Consider the following 16621-nt stretch of genomic DNA (forward strand, 5'->3'; position numbering starts at 1 on the left):
GGGACTGCGGTAGCTCCCCAGAGCAGGAACATCTCAGCAGGTTTTGTGGAGGGTCCTAGGCAAAACAATGAGAAGCTAAACCCTTCAGATTATAACCTTATTTACATTAAGAACTTGTTTTTTCAGCTTCTGGATGGGCTCAAGCCCGTTTTTCTCGAAAGGAAATGTTTCCCAATTAAAAACTGTCAGAATGGATCTCCCGAAAAGCTTTTTCCGTATGAATAATTCCACCTTAAGAAAACTATGAAAGATCTATTTATCTGTGGTCATACGTTGGCAACTGTTACTGGAAATATCTGAAATATGATATATATTTTTCAGTGAGATGTGCAGGAGCAAAGAACTGTGTTCCAATGTCATCACTAAAGCTTAACGGTTTTATTTCTGGGATAACCAAGAATACTCTGTTTTCTCCCAAACTTGAGCCCAGATACACCAGCAAAATACCGGATCTGACTTTAAAAGGTGCCACTTTAAAAGAGACCGTTTGACAGGAAAGTTGAATCAGCCTTTCTCTCCCTGGCAAGGCGCCTAATGAAGTACAGAAAAAAGGGATACACCTGTTTAGGAGCCAGCTGAGCCAAAAGGCTTTTTACAGAAATAGAAGGGGATGCTCAGTAAGAATGAGAACCTGAATCATTATTGTCAGGAGCTTGACTGGGTGCCAGGAACAGGGGCAAAATGGGAAAGTCACAGCCGCATAATCAATGCCACATCTAAGGCATACCACAGACTGCAGTTTATTTTACTGTTATCTTCATGTACTACCTCCCCAAACTGAGGATAAATATAACAATCATCATCTAAAAGAGTATTTTACCCAGTGCCAAATATTGAAAGCCATCTCTTGCAAATTACTTCTTGCTCAATAAAAATTAATTAAGGGGATTATGTAAAAAAATATATTTTCAGGGAAAATATGCTCAAAACAATGAAAACGAAGCATTCTTTTGGACAGATTCTGTTGACAATAATCCTGAACACCACAGTTTGCAGCTGATGTAAGACTTGTCACTTACACAGTAGCCACAATATTAAGTTGCAGATTCGTCCGTCACATGTAAATATGTATTCCTATGGCAGACGAAAGGTTCAAAATCAATTTGAGCTTTGCCAGTGGCTCCAAAATGAGCAGGCATGCACAGAACTTCATACAATGACATTTATAGTGGGCACAGATGCACCCATCTCACATACACTTTAAATCTTGTATTTAAAAGGAATTGAGCAAAAGTATGAACTATTTCACACATTTTCCCAAGACTGCTGCAGGAAACAGCGGGCAGTTTAAAGTGAAAACAAAATTATTATATGTCTTTCTTCACAAACCAGGAAATGATTCACATTACATGACACCATGAAGCTCTCTATGGGCAAAGCGAAATTGTTGTAATGATAATTGTATTTAGCATTTGATTACAATTTGTGTGCTTCTTACTCTCAGTAGAAAGTATAAATGGATATTTTTAGGAAGGAGGGAGAAGAAGGGAGAATCAGACTGCAACAGATTTAGTATATATAAAGGATTTAATATAAAATGGTTCCAGTTTTGGTTAGGAATTCTTGGAGCTACTGTATGCCTGTATGTAAGTTAATAATACCAAGGAAAAAGAAAGCAAACCACTCACTTTTATCTTCATAAATTGAAGTATTTCCTCTCCTCTGCCTTTGTATTTGGTCCTTCATACTCTTCTTCTGAATTTCTGCATGGATTATCCATTTCCAATAATTTTCTAATTTTATCTGTCAAATATACTCTCCAATTTCCTCAACTTTTTAATAAGACTGTACATGAAAATACATCTCCCTGGAAATTGCTTCTGGAGGATGCTGTAATAGATGCTTGTCAGGTATATTACATGAAGAAGGCTTTGTTTATTTCCCCATGTAAAGTGACACAATTAGGATGTTATAAATTAGAATGTAATTTGTATTCTGTGTTTCCTGAGGTCCTCTGAAGGAACTGAACACTGGGTAACTCGTCATTCCCCCCTAAACATGTCATCTGCTGTTTTTTTCTGAAGCAAGCTATTATATGTTGGCTATCGAAAAATATTTTACAGGACAAGTATTTTCCTCTCAACAGGGTTAAACCTTATTAGCCTTTGGTAACGGTCTTTTCTAAAGGATAATTAATGTGTGATCAGCAACTGCTCCGAGGAAACTGGACAGTGTTTTTTTAATGTATAACTAAATTGCATAAAATACTCGTTATCTTTGTGAGCAGGTTTCTCATCAGTGCATGTTTCATTAGCTGTCAGCACCCCGGGTGCGTCAGCTGGCCGTTGATCATGCTCTGGAAAGGGCTGTCTGAAGCATTTGCGATGCAGAACTTCTCAACCAAGCTGTTTCTGAAATCCAAAATAGTGATGATGCAATTTTTCTAGATTTCAGTAGTAGTGAGGCACAAAGTGCCAGAAACTGGGCTGAACCGCCCTTGAGTGGCAGAAGGGACAAGTGACACTAATCAAGAAATCTTTCTGTGTAGCCACTTGGTCCAAAACTTTGTGGGTTGGAGGAGACTTATTGTAAACTGATCGTTGTTATGTTGCCCTGGGGGTTAGTTTTGTGGGCTTGGTCTGGTTATAGGAGGGCAAGCGTGAATCATGCAGTTGGACTCACTGAGCTACACAAGGAGTTGACCCGACTCAGTGTTCAATCTGGTTGACGAGGGGTGAAGATCAAAACTGTCCTCAGCACAACTGACTCCCAGCTCGGGTGTTCGGAGAAGGGACGGTGTCCCATGGAGCACAACCCTGCTCGTTCATCTGGGCCACCGAAGCTCCATGTGCCTCTGAACACACTGACAAAGTGTGGGGACTTACTCTTTGCTTTGCTTTTGTGACTCCAATCCACAGAGCTGGAAGAAAATTGATAGTAAGTTTCTTTTACTTTTTAGAAGAAAAGTCTACATAATTATGTTGGTATCCTTGAAAAATAATACTTCGGTGTTATAAACTATTTCGGAAATCTGAGGTTTTGAGCCAATTCCAATATTGGACTTTTACAACACCTACACCCGCCTACCCTTTTCCCTGCTTGATACAGGGGCTGCAAAGCAGCGTAGGAAGATAGAAACAACCGCTATTTACTTTGCTTACTCTTAATTGATTTTTTCTTCCTTCTTTATTCTCTCATTCCTCCAAATGAGTCTTTTATGGTTCTGGGATATGATAAGTCACTTTTACAACTTTAAACCATCTCACTACTTCTTTTTTTTATTTTTTTCCCCTTTGTAATATATATTGCAAAAGTAATGTGCATCACAGAATATTAGGCAGTTCTCTGATTCTTCGCTAGGTTTAAGAATGATATACTTTTTCAATTTATTTTCAATAAAAGTTAGAAAATGACAGCTATATTTGTTTTTTACAATGTAAAGTGAATGATAATGGTTCACCAGCTGATTTATTTATTTCTCTTCTTTCCGCACTATGCTACGGTGTTTGTAAAATATTAGTCTGGTTTAGCTTGGAAGAGCTATACTTGACTACAAGAAGTCCGTTGCTTTTGAAATTTTAAATTATATAAATAGATAAGGGTAGTGTCTGGGAGAATAAACTTTTACAAAAGGCTTAAATCTATGCAGGGTTATCCTAACTATTCCTTACAGATCTCTAAGACTAAGGATGCAGAGAAAGGGACACTCTACGGGACTGCCGGGATTACGGAAAGGTTGCTCATTTTTCTTCAGGTCTGTAGACACAATTAAAAGGAGCTAAACTGGTTCTTTTACACTTAAGAAATGGTTTAGGATTTTCTCTATAAATGCCTTAATTTCAATGAAAATTATTTAAAAGGTTTTAGTCAATAAGAAAAAAACATATAAAAACTATAAAACAACTCTCTATAACATAAGGGCTGAGAGAAGAGGGTGTGAGGAGATGAGGAGGGACATTACAATTACTTGTCAAAAGCTCTTCCTGCATGGTCATGTTTCTTCTCATATGACAAGACCAAAAGTTACTTCTCTTCAACAGCTCTTCCAGAAGAGGTGTTGATGTCAAAGGAGGTAAGACAACTATACTAAGGTCAAAACCACAGATTTGTCATGATACTGCTGCTCTCGGCTTAAAGTTGTCACCTCTGTGCTCGTGGAGCGCCGGCCTGCGTACCCAAAAGGGAATTTAAGTGCAGCCTACGTGCTTAAACTCAAAACTGTGATGCTAAAAGCTTCACTAAAAAAAAGGTATCTTCCTGAAAAATATTCAGATCCTTGTCTCCCAAGATAAATGATAACATAACATTCTCCCCTTACATACGGAGCTGTAGCTTTGAATCCTTTGGAAAGAAAGGAAGGTTGACCCTCTGTTTCCCACATCTTGGCTGGAGGCGCTACCCACTGGGCTATAAAATGCGGAAGACTCCTTCTGCTTTTAAGAAAAATAATGATTGAAAGAGCTTTGTGATGTAAAATATGGGCCATTTGGACTCCCCTGTCCTCCATATTTCCATACTAGCTAACTCCACATTCTGACCTATTCCTTCTGAGGTCTTCTGTAGATTTTGAGGTCTTTGCCTTTTTATAGTACAGTATCCTGAGCACCTATCCAGAGCATTTGTGCACATAGTTATTTGCAAAAAGGGAGGTATTAATTGTTGCTTACTAGATTCATGGCAATTTCAAGTCATATGATATGACTTTTTTCCTTATCTGTTTTGTACCTATTACTAAGTGGTTACACATAAATTTATGTCAATTCCTTAGCGCTTACATGAATTAAAAGTTGCTGAGCAGTGCTGATTCCTGTTTATGAGCAACGTTTTCATTAGTTTTCCCCTTATCCAGCTGACAATGTGGTTCAGTTTAAAAATGCGAAGAAGGCTCTGTGCTAAGTGCTGTGTGTAAAGCAGAGTCTGAACAACAAACTCATGCTTAGGTATCTCAAACATTTATTTTCAGGCTTAAATGCAAATTATAACTAAGCACTTAAAATCATTCTGAAATGTGTAAATAAAGTGCAGGAATTATTCTGTAAGTATGAGGTCACGGCAATACTCTGAGTGATGATACAAACATCGTTCATGTGAACTGGTAACATACAAAAAAGTATTTTATTAGAAGCAAGGTATGATCTGAAAACCATACCTGTCACTAAAGCATCATGTGTCACTGCTTAAAGTACAGTTTCTAGCTTAAACAGTAACTTTTTAGAACTTCTACCAGAAAGGCTCCACATTCACATCCCGCATATTGACAACTGTCAGCTCCGATCTGCTGAAGTCCCACAGAAAAGTTATCTTCTGCTAATGGGCAATCCTGCAAAGCGGATCCGGGAGCAGAAAGCTGGCTCTGTGCATCCCACTTCACACATCACCAGCAATAAGCCTGCTGCAGCCTGAACTCGGGCAGTTTCCCTGCTGACGAAGCACAAACCGGAGAGAACCTGGCTCACGCTTCCATGGTAATGGTGGTTCTTCAGCGGTAACAGACATAAAAAGTAGCAAACATATATTTTAGTCAGGAGTCATCATTTACGACTGAATAGACAAGGGGAGAAGGTCAGTTGGTTACATTATCCCCTTTGTTCAAAGTGACCTTCCTCAGTAGAGGCAAAGCATTTCAAGACTGGCCAGAGTGTTCAAATACCACAAAACCTGCCTATTTGGGTAAGGGCTTCTGCTAGAAAACCCCAAGGATTGCACCAAGGACTGTCGAGAACAAGGATGGAGGTAAGGGGCAGGCTGGGGCTACCTGACAGAGGCTGACAGCCGTGGCTGGGTGCCTCCAGGTCCGTCCTCCCCAGCTCTGGCTTACAAAGGGCTTTCCTTGCTGCAGGTGGCTGCTCCTCTCCTGAAGTCTCAGCGAGTCACTTAAGGCATCTGAGGCTTTGGATCCAGACCTGCCACAGGATCTGTGTTGTGCTGGGCCTGGCAGGCCTAAGCAGCAGAGCTGGTGCCCAGAAAGATGCATGCTGGTAGTTGCCAAAAACTTTTTAGGATGCCATCATCACTTTTGTTGTGGTGCAAAAGGACCCGCCTGTGAGAAGAGAGCCAGCTCCACAGGTTTCGCTTTCCTCTGCTGTCGTTTTCTTCAGTCAAAGAACTGATTTAAACCAAGCATGGATCTGAGCAAAACAAGAGCCCCAACAGTCTGATTCTCATAAATGTTTAAGGACACTTTGTACCACTCTGTCAGCTTAAAAGGGCCTTGTGGACTTAGTAAACTATTTTTGCATTCACTGTAATGCTTCTGATATTACTTATATGGAGTAAAGCGGCATTCATATAAATAAGAGTCAAGACCTAAAACACAGTCTTTCAAAATTTCTACAGAGAGAAAGCAGAAATCCTTAACAATGATCCCCTCCCACAAGATAATCCCATAGCTATGCAATTACCTTACTGCTTGCTATAAAAAATGCTACCGTAGTCGTAGCAGTAATTAGTAAGTCAAAGACTAAGTAAAGTATATTAGCAAGAATAGTCATTAGTTTATGCATCTGATTGATAAAAAGGTTGGCTTGAGTTTGGCTTCATCTTTAGTCAGTTTAAAGATTGTGGGATTTTCTCCTACATTTTCAGTAAGAAGCAGTAAACAACAATGGTGAAAGCTGTAAATCTACCTTTTTGAATAAAGGTACTGCACACACTGGAAGAAGCAAATCCCTAGTTACAACCTATTTTGTTACAACCCTATTTTGTGCTTCCAGCTTTTGAGGACATGTCCTCTGCACTGGGGACACAGAGTTTTTTTGCTGAGGAATGGCAGAAAAACCTCGATCCACCGTTATTGACAGTGAGTCAACGGTATGGTTTGACTGGTAGGATTCTCACAAAAATATTGGCTGTCAGTGGAGAAATATGTGCTTGAAACTATGCTAGCAAAAACCCTTTTTCACCACCACTGGCTTGATTCATGTTCCTTCAGGGACATGGTATGAGATGGGATATACGAGGAGGGGGATACAAAAGGAGTGCAAGTTTGGCACATATCCCTTTCAGGTCTCCTTTACATTCCCCAACCAGAGCAACAAGAAGTTCAGAGAGAATTTACAAGAGCTGCCAATGCTGTTCTCCCTCCCTGGCCTCTGCAGACCTTGCAGAGAGGGAGGTAACCCCTCTGATGCCCCCTCAAAGACTTGTGCCCGCCCTGACCTGCCCCCTGGAGCAGCCTGTTTCACCCATGGACCTTGAGCAGGAGCTGAGGACCATTAGCCTCAGCGGGCTGATGATGACTGCCACCGGTCTCCCATAGCGTGAGCAAATGCCAGAGCACAAAATGAAGAGGCCAGAGAATCAGACTGCACATCCAAATTCCAGTCATGCTCCCAGCCCAAATTAACCATAGCGGCCACTGCACAGATGTAATAATTGAAGAATAGGCTGCATAAATATAAAGGTGTGTGATTTTTATATTTGCCATTTTAAAAGCCAGTGATAGTCACACAGCGAGGAAAATGCTGCATTTTATGAGTCATCAGCCCCCTTTATGAGATGCATTTTGGACTGTATATCACTGTATTGCGAGGGAAAGTATTTCAATAAGATTAATTAGCTGATGTTTGTAAAACATTTTGAATCTGGGAAGCACCGTATAAATGTGAGCTATTATTATTGTTATTTATTATAAGGGAGATGCAAATCCTCTCTAAATGTTGACTAAAGCCTTGCAATTTTTATGGTCACAACTTTGTCAAAAAGATTTTTATCTTCCTAGCAGCAATGTGCTCCCAAAGATGTTGAGCCTTAAATCAACAGCTGTTATACCTCAAGCAAGTTATGAATTTTCCTTGATTTACAGCAGTTGGGTTTGGTTTTTTATTTTTCTTTTGAGGGACGGGGGAGGGAGAAGTGTGTGCTTTTACAAAAATGTAACATAAGGCCAAGAGGTCCTCAGAGGAAAACCACATCCTCAGAGGAAAACAGCCCCACTGAGGCTGTTAAATCCACGTTCAGGCACTCTGCGAATGACCTGCTTTTCATCACACAGAGGAGATAGCAATTCCCACTGAACACGCCAGGAGCTGCTCTGGGAGCACGCACCCTTAACAGCATCACTTATCTGGTTGTATAGGTCTGGCTGCTGGATCCTCCATTTAGATACCAGCTAGGTCGTTTTTTGTTTGGTTTTGTCTCTTTGTCTCTTTGGGGGTGTTGCACATTTTCCATGCACGTGCATACAGCCTACCCTTGCAATTATCCACTTTGGTCAGGGAAGTTTGAAAACACTGGCTTTTTACGCACCCACAGTGCGTTTTGAAGGGAAGAAGGTGTGTATCACACACGTTCTCTGCTATCCTGGCTGCTATTCGGTATAAAAACCATCTCTGGCCAGCAGTTCGCTTTAAGAACATCAGGGAAGAACTCGTCCAGATTATTGGTGTAACAGGTTTGCTCACTGAGAGGGCCACATCTGTTCCAAAAGCCAGCCAATTCCACCATCATACCAGTGAAATACGTATTTTTCTCCTTTTAGGACATCCAATGTTGGGAGCATGTGTACATGCTCTCTTCCTCTGCCTGCCTTCACAAGACATGGGTCCACCAGGTGTTCCAGCTCCCGCTAAGGGAATCCTCTGCAGACCCATGGCCATCTTGATGCTGACCCAAAGCTTAATGAATCCTAATAAGAAGACTCTTATGACTATGTGGAGCAACCAGACATGCCCCATGGGAGAAAAGAAGGTGGCAATGAGAGGTATAGGAGTCTCATGGGGATCCTACTTGCTTCTCCTATACCACAGAACAAACTCCTCATCCACAGGGGCCTCCTCTACGAGTTCTTTAATTTGGCCCATAAATAGGACTTCAAAGCATACATACAATACATGTAGACTTCAGAATTTTGTTTCCTTATTTATTTCGCCTGTGTACTGTAGCACTGGTATTTCGGGACGAATGGGGGCAGGGGCCAGGGGGGGCTGCCAAAAACAGGCATATTTTAATTAACTAGTGTAGTAAATAATGATATTTGTACTCCAGGGCTGTCAACTATTTCATTATAAAATCAACCTAAAATAAATACTTATATTAAAAATGTTGTATTTTTTCCTAGGCTCTGGTTTGCGTCTATGGCCATACTGTAAGACATGAATATTTCTCTCTGAGACATATTTGGCTGAGAGGGCAATATTTTGCTCTAAGTGTTTCCCACTAAACCTTGTGACAAAGTTATGTTGATGTTGCACGGCAATTCGATGTTTAAAACAAAATTTAAAAACTGCTTGTACATGCATATCGTTATGATTCACTAGATCACGCCATGAAAGCCCCTGTATCTCAGTTAGTATTCTGTTGAATCCACAGCTACCTTAAATTTGTAGACATTGCTATCCTTGCAGGAGAATCACCCATTAAATTGGGATGATTGGAGAACCGTTTCTGGGCTTTACAGAGATTAACCAGACTTTACTTCCTACTACTGGAAATGCTTCTGCGACATGCTGCGCATCGGCAACGGAATAACAGATTGACAGGCGCAAGAAATTGCTGCATCCCCTCAGTTGTTCATTGGATTTTTTACAAGCAGACAAGCCCCCAGAAAGCTGCTGAGTATGGCTTTGCTGGAGCAGTTACTGTGAGTAGCAGGAGAGTGTTAACCAAGCAATCTGTGTATACTCCCCTTGGGGAGCTCCAAGGGAATGGAAATGCCCCACTATGTCTTAAGGGACAGAGTGGGCTGTTCCCATCCTGCAAACCCAGCTGTGCAGGGTCGGGGAAGAGGCAGGGAAGAACTGCTTCATTCCTCTCCATCCCCCTTAACCCAGTCAAGCTTATGGTAGTTTAAGGAATGGGAATGAATTTGGTGGAATCGAAACCTCACCTCTGAAGATAAACTCGTCTTACACCGTCAGATATTCTGTATTTAACAACACAGTCATGCAGTGAGTGGAAAAAAGGTTTTTTGCACTGGATGGGCATGCATGGCTTGCTTATTTGTGAAGACAGCCTGCCTCATTGAATCCAGCCTTGTCAGAGGTGCACTGAATGAGTCCTCGTACCATCAGTGCACATCGCTCCTCTTCGCTTGGTGCACACTTTGTACGTCTCAGTATGGACTTGCAGGTGGAAGAATATGAGCCAGAGTTACAACACCATCTTTTAAAACTGTATTTAACTTTTTCTAAAAATACCTGTGCTGAACATAAACAGCATCTGCACGTGCTGTGTTGCATGGTTATAATTTTTATCAGTGTCTGCTGTGCTGCAGAGAAGTCTTACACTGAAGGAACCAGCTCTTTTCTCAAAGAGCTTGTGTGACTGAGCTGAGGCTCTGTCCCAAATCAGGATCACCTTTGCACGTAAATACTCCCTAATTTGTTGCTTCCCATTAAGCCTGGGCTTGCAATTAGATTTCTTGCATTCCCAGACAGGGGCCCCAGCAGCCTGCTTAGACCATACCTGCCTGAGTAGTCTTCTCTCCTCGTTATCTCTCTTCCTATCTCTTATCCTTCTCTCTTCCTCATTATCCCGACCGCCAGCATCAGCACTGATACCTGATTTGAGCACCCAGGAACAGAAGAGGGAAGAGCAAGGAAGAGTCCTTGTGCTTCACTTCTTTTTCCTGGACCTTAGTAGGGGTGAGGAGCACGTGGCGTACAAGGAGTGGCTGACAGCTGGGTTTATGCAATCTTTAAGAACAGACTGCTAAAGGTTAATCTTCTTGCTGCCTGCAGCTACCTAACAGAATTGTACAGAGGAGGCAGAGACAAATTCTTCCCAGAGACAGGATGAGAGGAGAGGGCACAGATTGCAACACATGAGATTCAAATTAGAAGCTAGGAGAAAAAAATTTACCCTGAGGGCAGTCAAACATTGGGCCAGTTTGACCAGAGAAGATATAGCATCTTTGTCAATGGAGATACTCAAAATTTGACTGGACAAGATCCTGAGCAATCTTATTTCAGTGGACTTGCTTTGAGCCAGGGCTTTGACCAGATAACCTCTCGGAGTCCCTCTGCCATTCTGCAATTCCAGCATTAGCAATAATTTAGCTGCAGCAAACAGCAGTCTTACCTCAATTCAGAAGTGAACCTAACCGCCCTTTGCACCCTGACCTCCAAGGGCACTGAGGTAAGGACTGATGCGACATATGATGGGGAGCTTTAATGATTTTTATGAGTTTAGCGCCTCAGAGCTGAGTTCTCACCCAGGTTTAATATCTGATGAGGACGCGCCTCAGCAAGCACCCTGAGCTCATGCTGATAATGGTTTGCATGCATTTGTTATCTATCTATCTATCTATCTATCTATCTATCTATCTATCTATCTATCTATCTAAAGACTTATGTGGTAATTTTATGCTTCATGGCAAATGGCTTATAGTAAATGAAGCAATGAAAACCCACCGAATGTTCTACTAGGCAGTAACAAAGAAGAGTTACCAGGATCTTGTGTGCCATTATCTCCCCCACTGATCCTTTGGGGGTTCTTTCTACCGTTTCTGCCTCCACAACACAAACGTTGTCCTCTTCCTACTATTCACTCCGTTAGATACCACTGCACTGTCACAGCACTTGACTACAGCAAAATTAGAAAAGCAACCTTGTTAACTGTGAATGTCACAGTGCTCCTACAGCCTCCTTCTGCTTAGAAAACTGACCTTACTTCCCAGTCTTGTGATCTTAAAGCCAGCAAAGCATGCATTGGTTCCTTTCAGTGACATAAGGCTGGAACAAAAGACCAAGCATTTGTTCATCATAGGAAATGCACCTATCCATGATGAAATAAATCACAACTTACCCAATAGATTACATGGATTAATGGGAAACCTCAAAACAAATGTAAGTGTTCCTGGTAGGGAAACGAAAATCTAGAAATGACATTGCCTTTGGCTACTTCAAATCAATCAGCATCAACTGAAAAACATATGCAAATATCACTTAAGTAAATTCATCCTTCTCCACTAAAATCTGTCAATCACAAGAACAACGAATATCACTGGACGACTATATTTTGAATGCTGAGTACATTTTGTACTAATTGTAGCATTTTATTATATCATCAAGTAAAGGAAAACTGTCAGTGTTCTCAATAACTGTGTACACAATAAATGCCTGAGAGATTGTTGCCATGAGTATTATCTGTCAAGCAAATATCAGTGCCTCAATTATTGTTTTCTTTCAGCAAATATAGAATCAACCCACAAAGAGTGACGGTGGAAGAGCGCTGGCACCTTTATAGCTCTGTAACTCTGCCAGGGAATGATTTAGCCAAATACCCAGATGGTGTGAATCAACACAGCTCCATTGACTTCTTCAGAATTAACCCGCTTTAGACCATCTGAAGACCTGGCCCACGGAAACCGTCTGTAGGTCTTCCAGCCACATGCCAGTGCAGGGGTGTCCGCTGCTGTCTTAGCATTCCAGCCTCTCTCAGGCTTAGCCCAGGTCTTTCTCCGTCTGATGCTTCCCGGGCAGTGCCAGCACTGATAGTGAACCTCAGCATTTACGTGGGAAGAAAAAATAGTTAGTTTCTAGCCTAACTGCTTGAAGACAAAAGCTTGGTATCAGAAATTTCAAAAAAAAAAAAAAAAGCCCAGAAATACAAAGGTGAATAAAATGATCCTGCTATTTGGAGGGTTTCTAAGAAAAAATATTTTCTCTTAATTTCTAAACCCCATGTCCTGATTTTTTGGACATGACAGTCCTGCTACTATGTTTTGATCAGTTAAGATTCAAAGACAAAAAATTTGTGTGGCTTTCTCATTTTCTGGAAGAGGCCAGCACGCACTTTGAACCACTTCCTTCTTCAGGATGTTTTGCCTGACACTCTGTCCCAGTTTTCTTCTTTAGGTTTTCTCTTGTCTGAGCAGCTGCGAGTAGCTTTTAAGATTTCAGGCCCTTGATATTACCTGTTGTTTGGGCTTGTGGTTCAGAATTTGATTGCTGTCCGTTTATTGGAACAAATGGCCAAAGAAAAGAACTGCATTCAAGAAAAAAACACAGTGTCCTGAGTTCTGCAGGTCTAAAACACATCATCCACACAGACATATAATTTAATCCTCACTTTTGAGGACTGCAGGAGCTGGTGGCACTGATGCGTCTTCAAATTGTATCCAATTTCAGAATCTTTTTGGCTTTCTTTTATGTACAATAACTCTTTTCACAAAGTTTTCAATTTTTATCAAATTGTGTTTATGAAAAGAGAGATGGATCCTAAAATCAGGATCCCATTTTTTGTGGTAAATTCTTCTGCCTTTCGTGTACGTAGACTACTGTAGAAGAAGTCAGCCTTAGCAGGGTAACTGATGAAATATGTAGGAGTATATGTAAAGCACTGAGAGGGCTTTATGAACCCCTGGTGAATCTGTTGCCCACACATTGGATAAATTTGTAAGATGGCTTTGAAATAGTCTGTCTCAGTAATTATCTGTCTGTTAAAGAACCGTTGTTGTCTATTTCAGTGGCTTTCTGCCATGTTATAATTAATGAATTTTTGTGCTGATTAGTTTTTTTTCTCTATTCATTAAAATGATACAATCAAGTCATTTGGGCCAAATACTTAATAAAGTTTTTTGATAGGGAATATAGTCTTTAATTTTCTTCCTGCTGAATAATTACAGAGAAAAATCAAATAAGAGCTTGTTTACATGAAAAATTAGAATAGCTATTTCCCTTTAAATTCATGTCCTTCCGTAATCCTAAATAACTCTCAAAAAAAGCCTAATTTAGGGAGCGAGTAGGACACTGAAGTTATGCCTGTGTCACTTTGTTTACACTCAGGACCTGAAGTAAGTGTCTCCACCTGTTTTGCTTGATTTTAATGAATTGCTATTACAAGTAGGGGATTTTCTAGGTACATGCTCCCACCTATGTGCAGGCCTGTCCCATCAACATTTTGTCAGTCTTATTCCAACACGCTGTGTATATGTATATATGAGTGAGGGCATACGCAGCACCTCCTATTGCCTCACATGCATAATGTTCACTTTATATAGCTAACCGTTGCTAGTGATGGGGCTCCATGCTGTGACAACTAATTAATTTTTTCCTGGGCAAGTGGTTGTGGGCTCTGCTTCTACAGCGGCAGGTTTTGCACTACACTTAACACCCTACACAGCTTGATGAAAGACTCTGTCTCCATATTTCAAGGTATTTCAAGGATTCATTGGAATAGCTTTGCACATTCTTCCTCCCTTTAATATATTTAAATTTCTGTCCTGAATGATTCAAGAGCAACCTCTCAATTCAATTGTATCCTTTCAATTGTTTCCCGTTGTATTTCCAACCCTGCCTGAGGTCAAGTTCCAGTAATGGGACAACAGGAGCCTTATGAAATTCAACAAGAACGTATGCAATGCCGTGCCCCTGGGAGGAAGAAACCCTTGCAACGAGGCAGGCTGGGGAGCAGCTCTGTGGAGGAGGTCCTGGGAGTGCTGGTGGGCAGCGAGCTGAACGTGGGCCAGCAATGAGCCCTGGCAGCGATGAAGGCCATCAGCGCCCTGGGCTGTGTCAGCAGGAGCACAGCCAACAGATCAAGGAAAGTGATTATTTCCTTTACTCAGCAGGTGTTAGACCACATCTAGAGCACTGCCTCCAGTTTGGGGCTCCCCAGTACGGGAAAGGCACCAATAAACTGGAGTGAGTCCAGGGGAGGGCCACCACGATGGTTGGGGCTGGAGTGTCTGATCGGAGGAGAGGCAGAGGGATCAGGGCTTGTTCACCTAGAGAGGGAATGGCTTTGGGGGGACCACACAGAAGCCCCCAACACCTGTGAGGAGCATACCAAGGAGATGGACCCAAACTCTTCCCAATAGCGTGTGTCTGGAGGCTGAGAGGCAACAGACATAAGGTGAAACCTCGGAGGTTCAGACTGGACAAAAGCATGTTTCCCCATGAGGACAACCAAGTAGTGGAGCAAAGTGCCCAGAGAGTCTGTGCAGTCTCTGTCCCTGGAGGTTTTGAAGCCCACACTGTGGGTACAGCCCTGGGCAATCAGTTCTGAACCTGTAGCTGACCCTGTAGTGAGCAAGGGGTTGGGGTAGAGGCCTCCTGAGGCCCCTTCCAGCCCAAATTACCCTGTAATCCTGTATGTGTCAGAGAGGAATTAAGATGTGCAATACATTCCCTTTGTGATCTGGGCAATATGAAACGTCACTGATGTCCTTCTACCCCTCAAGATATGTATTGTTGTTTCGAATCTTGCAGGCACATCATAAAGCTTAGCTAAGCAAATCTTGGAAACAACCTGAAAAAATTCTTCCTGTTTTTTTGATTCTCAAAGTTATGAAACATGAGCCCAAAATGAAATAATGCTTCGCTAAAAGCAGAATAATTTACATCAGCATTCAATCAGATAGTTTAGAAGGAAATAAAGCCCTAGGATTAGGTTATGCTAAATATAAAGAGCCAAACCAAGTCTGGGTGTAACTCTTTAGGGTTTTGATTAAATTACTTGAGATCTGAATGGAATACGAAAATACTTTTGAGTTTCCCTGCCACATACCTAATGCACTGCTGGCCTGGAAAAGGGATTAGAAATTGAAGGACGTATGGAGAATTGTGCCAGAGCAAGGGTTTAGCTGTCACAGCATTTCATGGGTGCTTTCATTTAGTGGTCTGTCTACGACTAAAAGTCTCCTCCAAACATACAGAACACAGAGGACAATGAATTAAGTATAAATGTCTTACCTGGTTGCCTTGGATATTTCAGGTACAGAACTTAGCACACCAGAGTCAGTGCTTGTTGATTACATTTCTGAAGAATCATCACCAGACAAAAAGTTAATTATTAGTTGTTTGTATTATTAACATTCTGCAATACTACTACTAATTGTTATCAGCTGATCTTTAGCTGTCTTACCAGAATCTAGCAAGAACCCTGAATCTCAACACCGCCAGCTATTGGGAAGGTATGGAATCAGAGCTATGTAACTGTAGCATAAAATCATCTCGTTACTCTCCCAGCAAAATAATCATTCAGTATAAGCTATCGGCAGCAGAGATCCTTTCCTGTTAGCTAATATTAGCAATCTCACTACTTAGAAAAAATATTAAAACAAATATAAAATACCTTAGCCTGGAGTGAGAAAAAACAATATGTAACAAAACCCAATCTTCTCAGGTTCTGGACACGTCAAAAACAGTTAACTGCTCAACCGTCCCAGCCCTAACTGCTAATGGGATAAATCTAAAACCTCTTTGTCAATTAATTAACTTATCCTGCTTCTCAAATTAAGAAATCAAATAAAGATAAACATGTAATTTTCTTTCCTTCCATGCTTCAATTCCCAAAAGTGCTGTGAGTACATTTTCAAAGAACAGCCTCAAATGATGCAAATGATGCCAAAGGTACAGTAGATAAACGCAGCCAGAAATTAACCTTTAAAATACTGATCTTAATTTGTTTAAGAGAAGAAAAAGGAAGCGTGGAAGTGCAGAGGTGTACAAGCGCAGGTGAATAAGACTCCGTCCCTGACAGCTGTGACTGAAAAATTCCCACTGACGTTATTTCTGCAGAGAGGATCCAAGCAGAGAGGGCACCCTCCAGTGCTCGCCTAATAAAATGTCAAACAGTGCTTCTCCTGCTATTCACTTCTAACATAAAGATTAAAAGCCCCTTGTTATCCTCCTCCTCCAAATCCCTATCATCTTAGGACCTCCTCACCCAGAAGGGACTTGAGCCCACATCTGCTGCAGGAGTCTAAAGCAACAGTTTCGCAGGAAGGCTGACAAAG

The sequence above is a fragment of the Rissa tridactyla genome, chromosome 1 (genome assembly GCF_028500815.1).
Source record: "Rissa tridactyla isolate bRisTri1 chromosome 1, bRisTri1.patW.cur.20221130, whole genome shotgun sequence".
Taxonomy (NCBI): domain Eukaryota; kingdom Metazoa; phylum Chordata; class Aves; order Charadriiformes; family Laridae; genus Rissa; species Rissa tridactyla.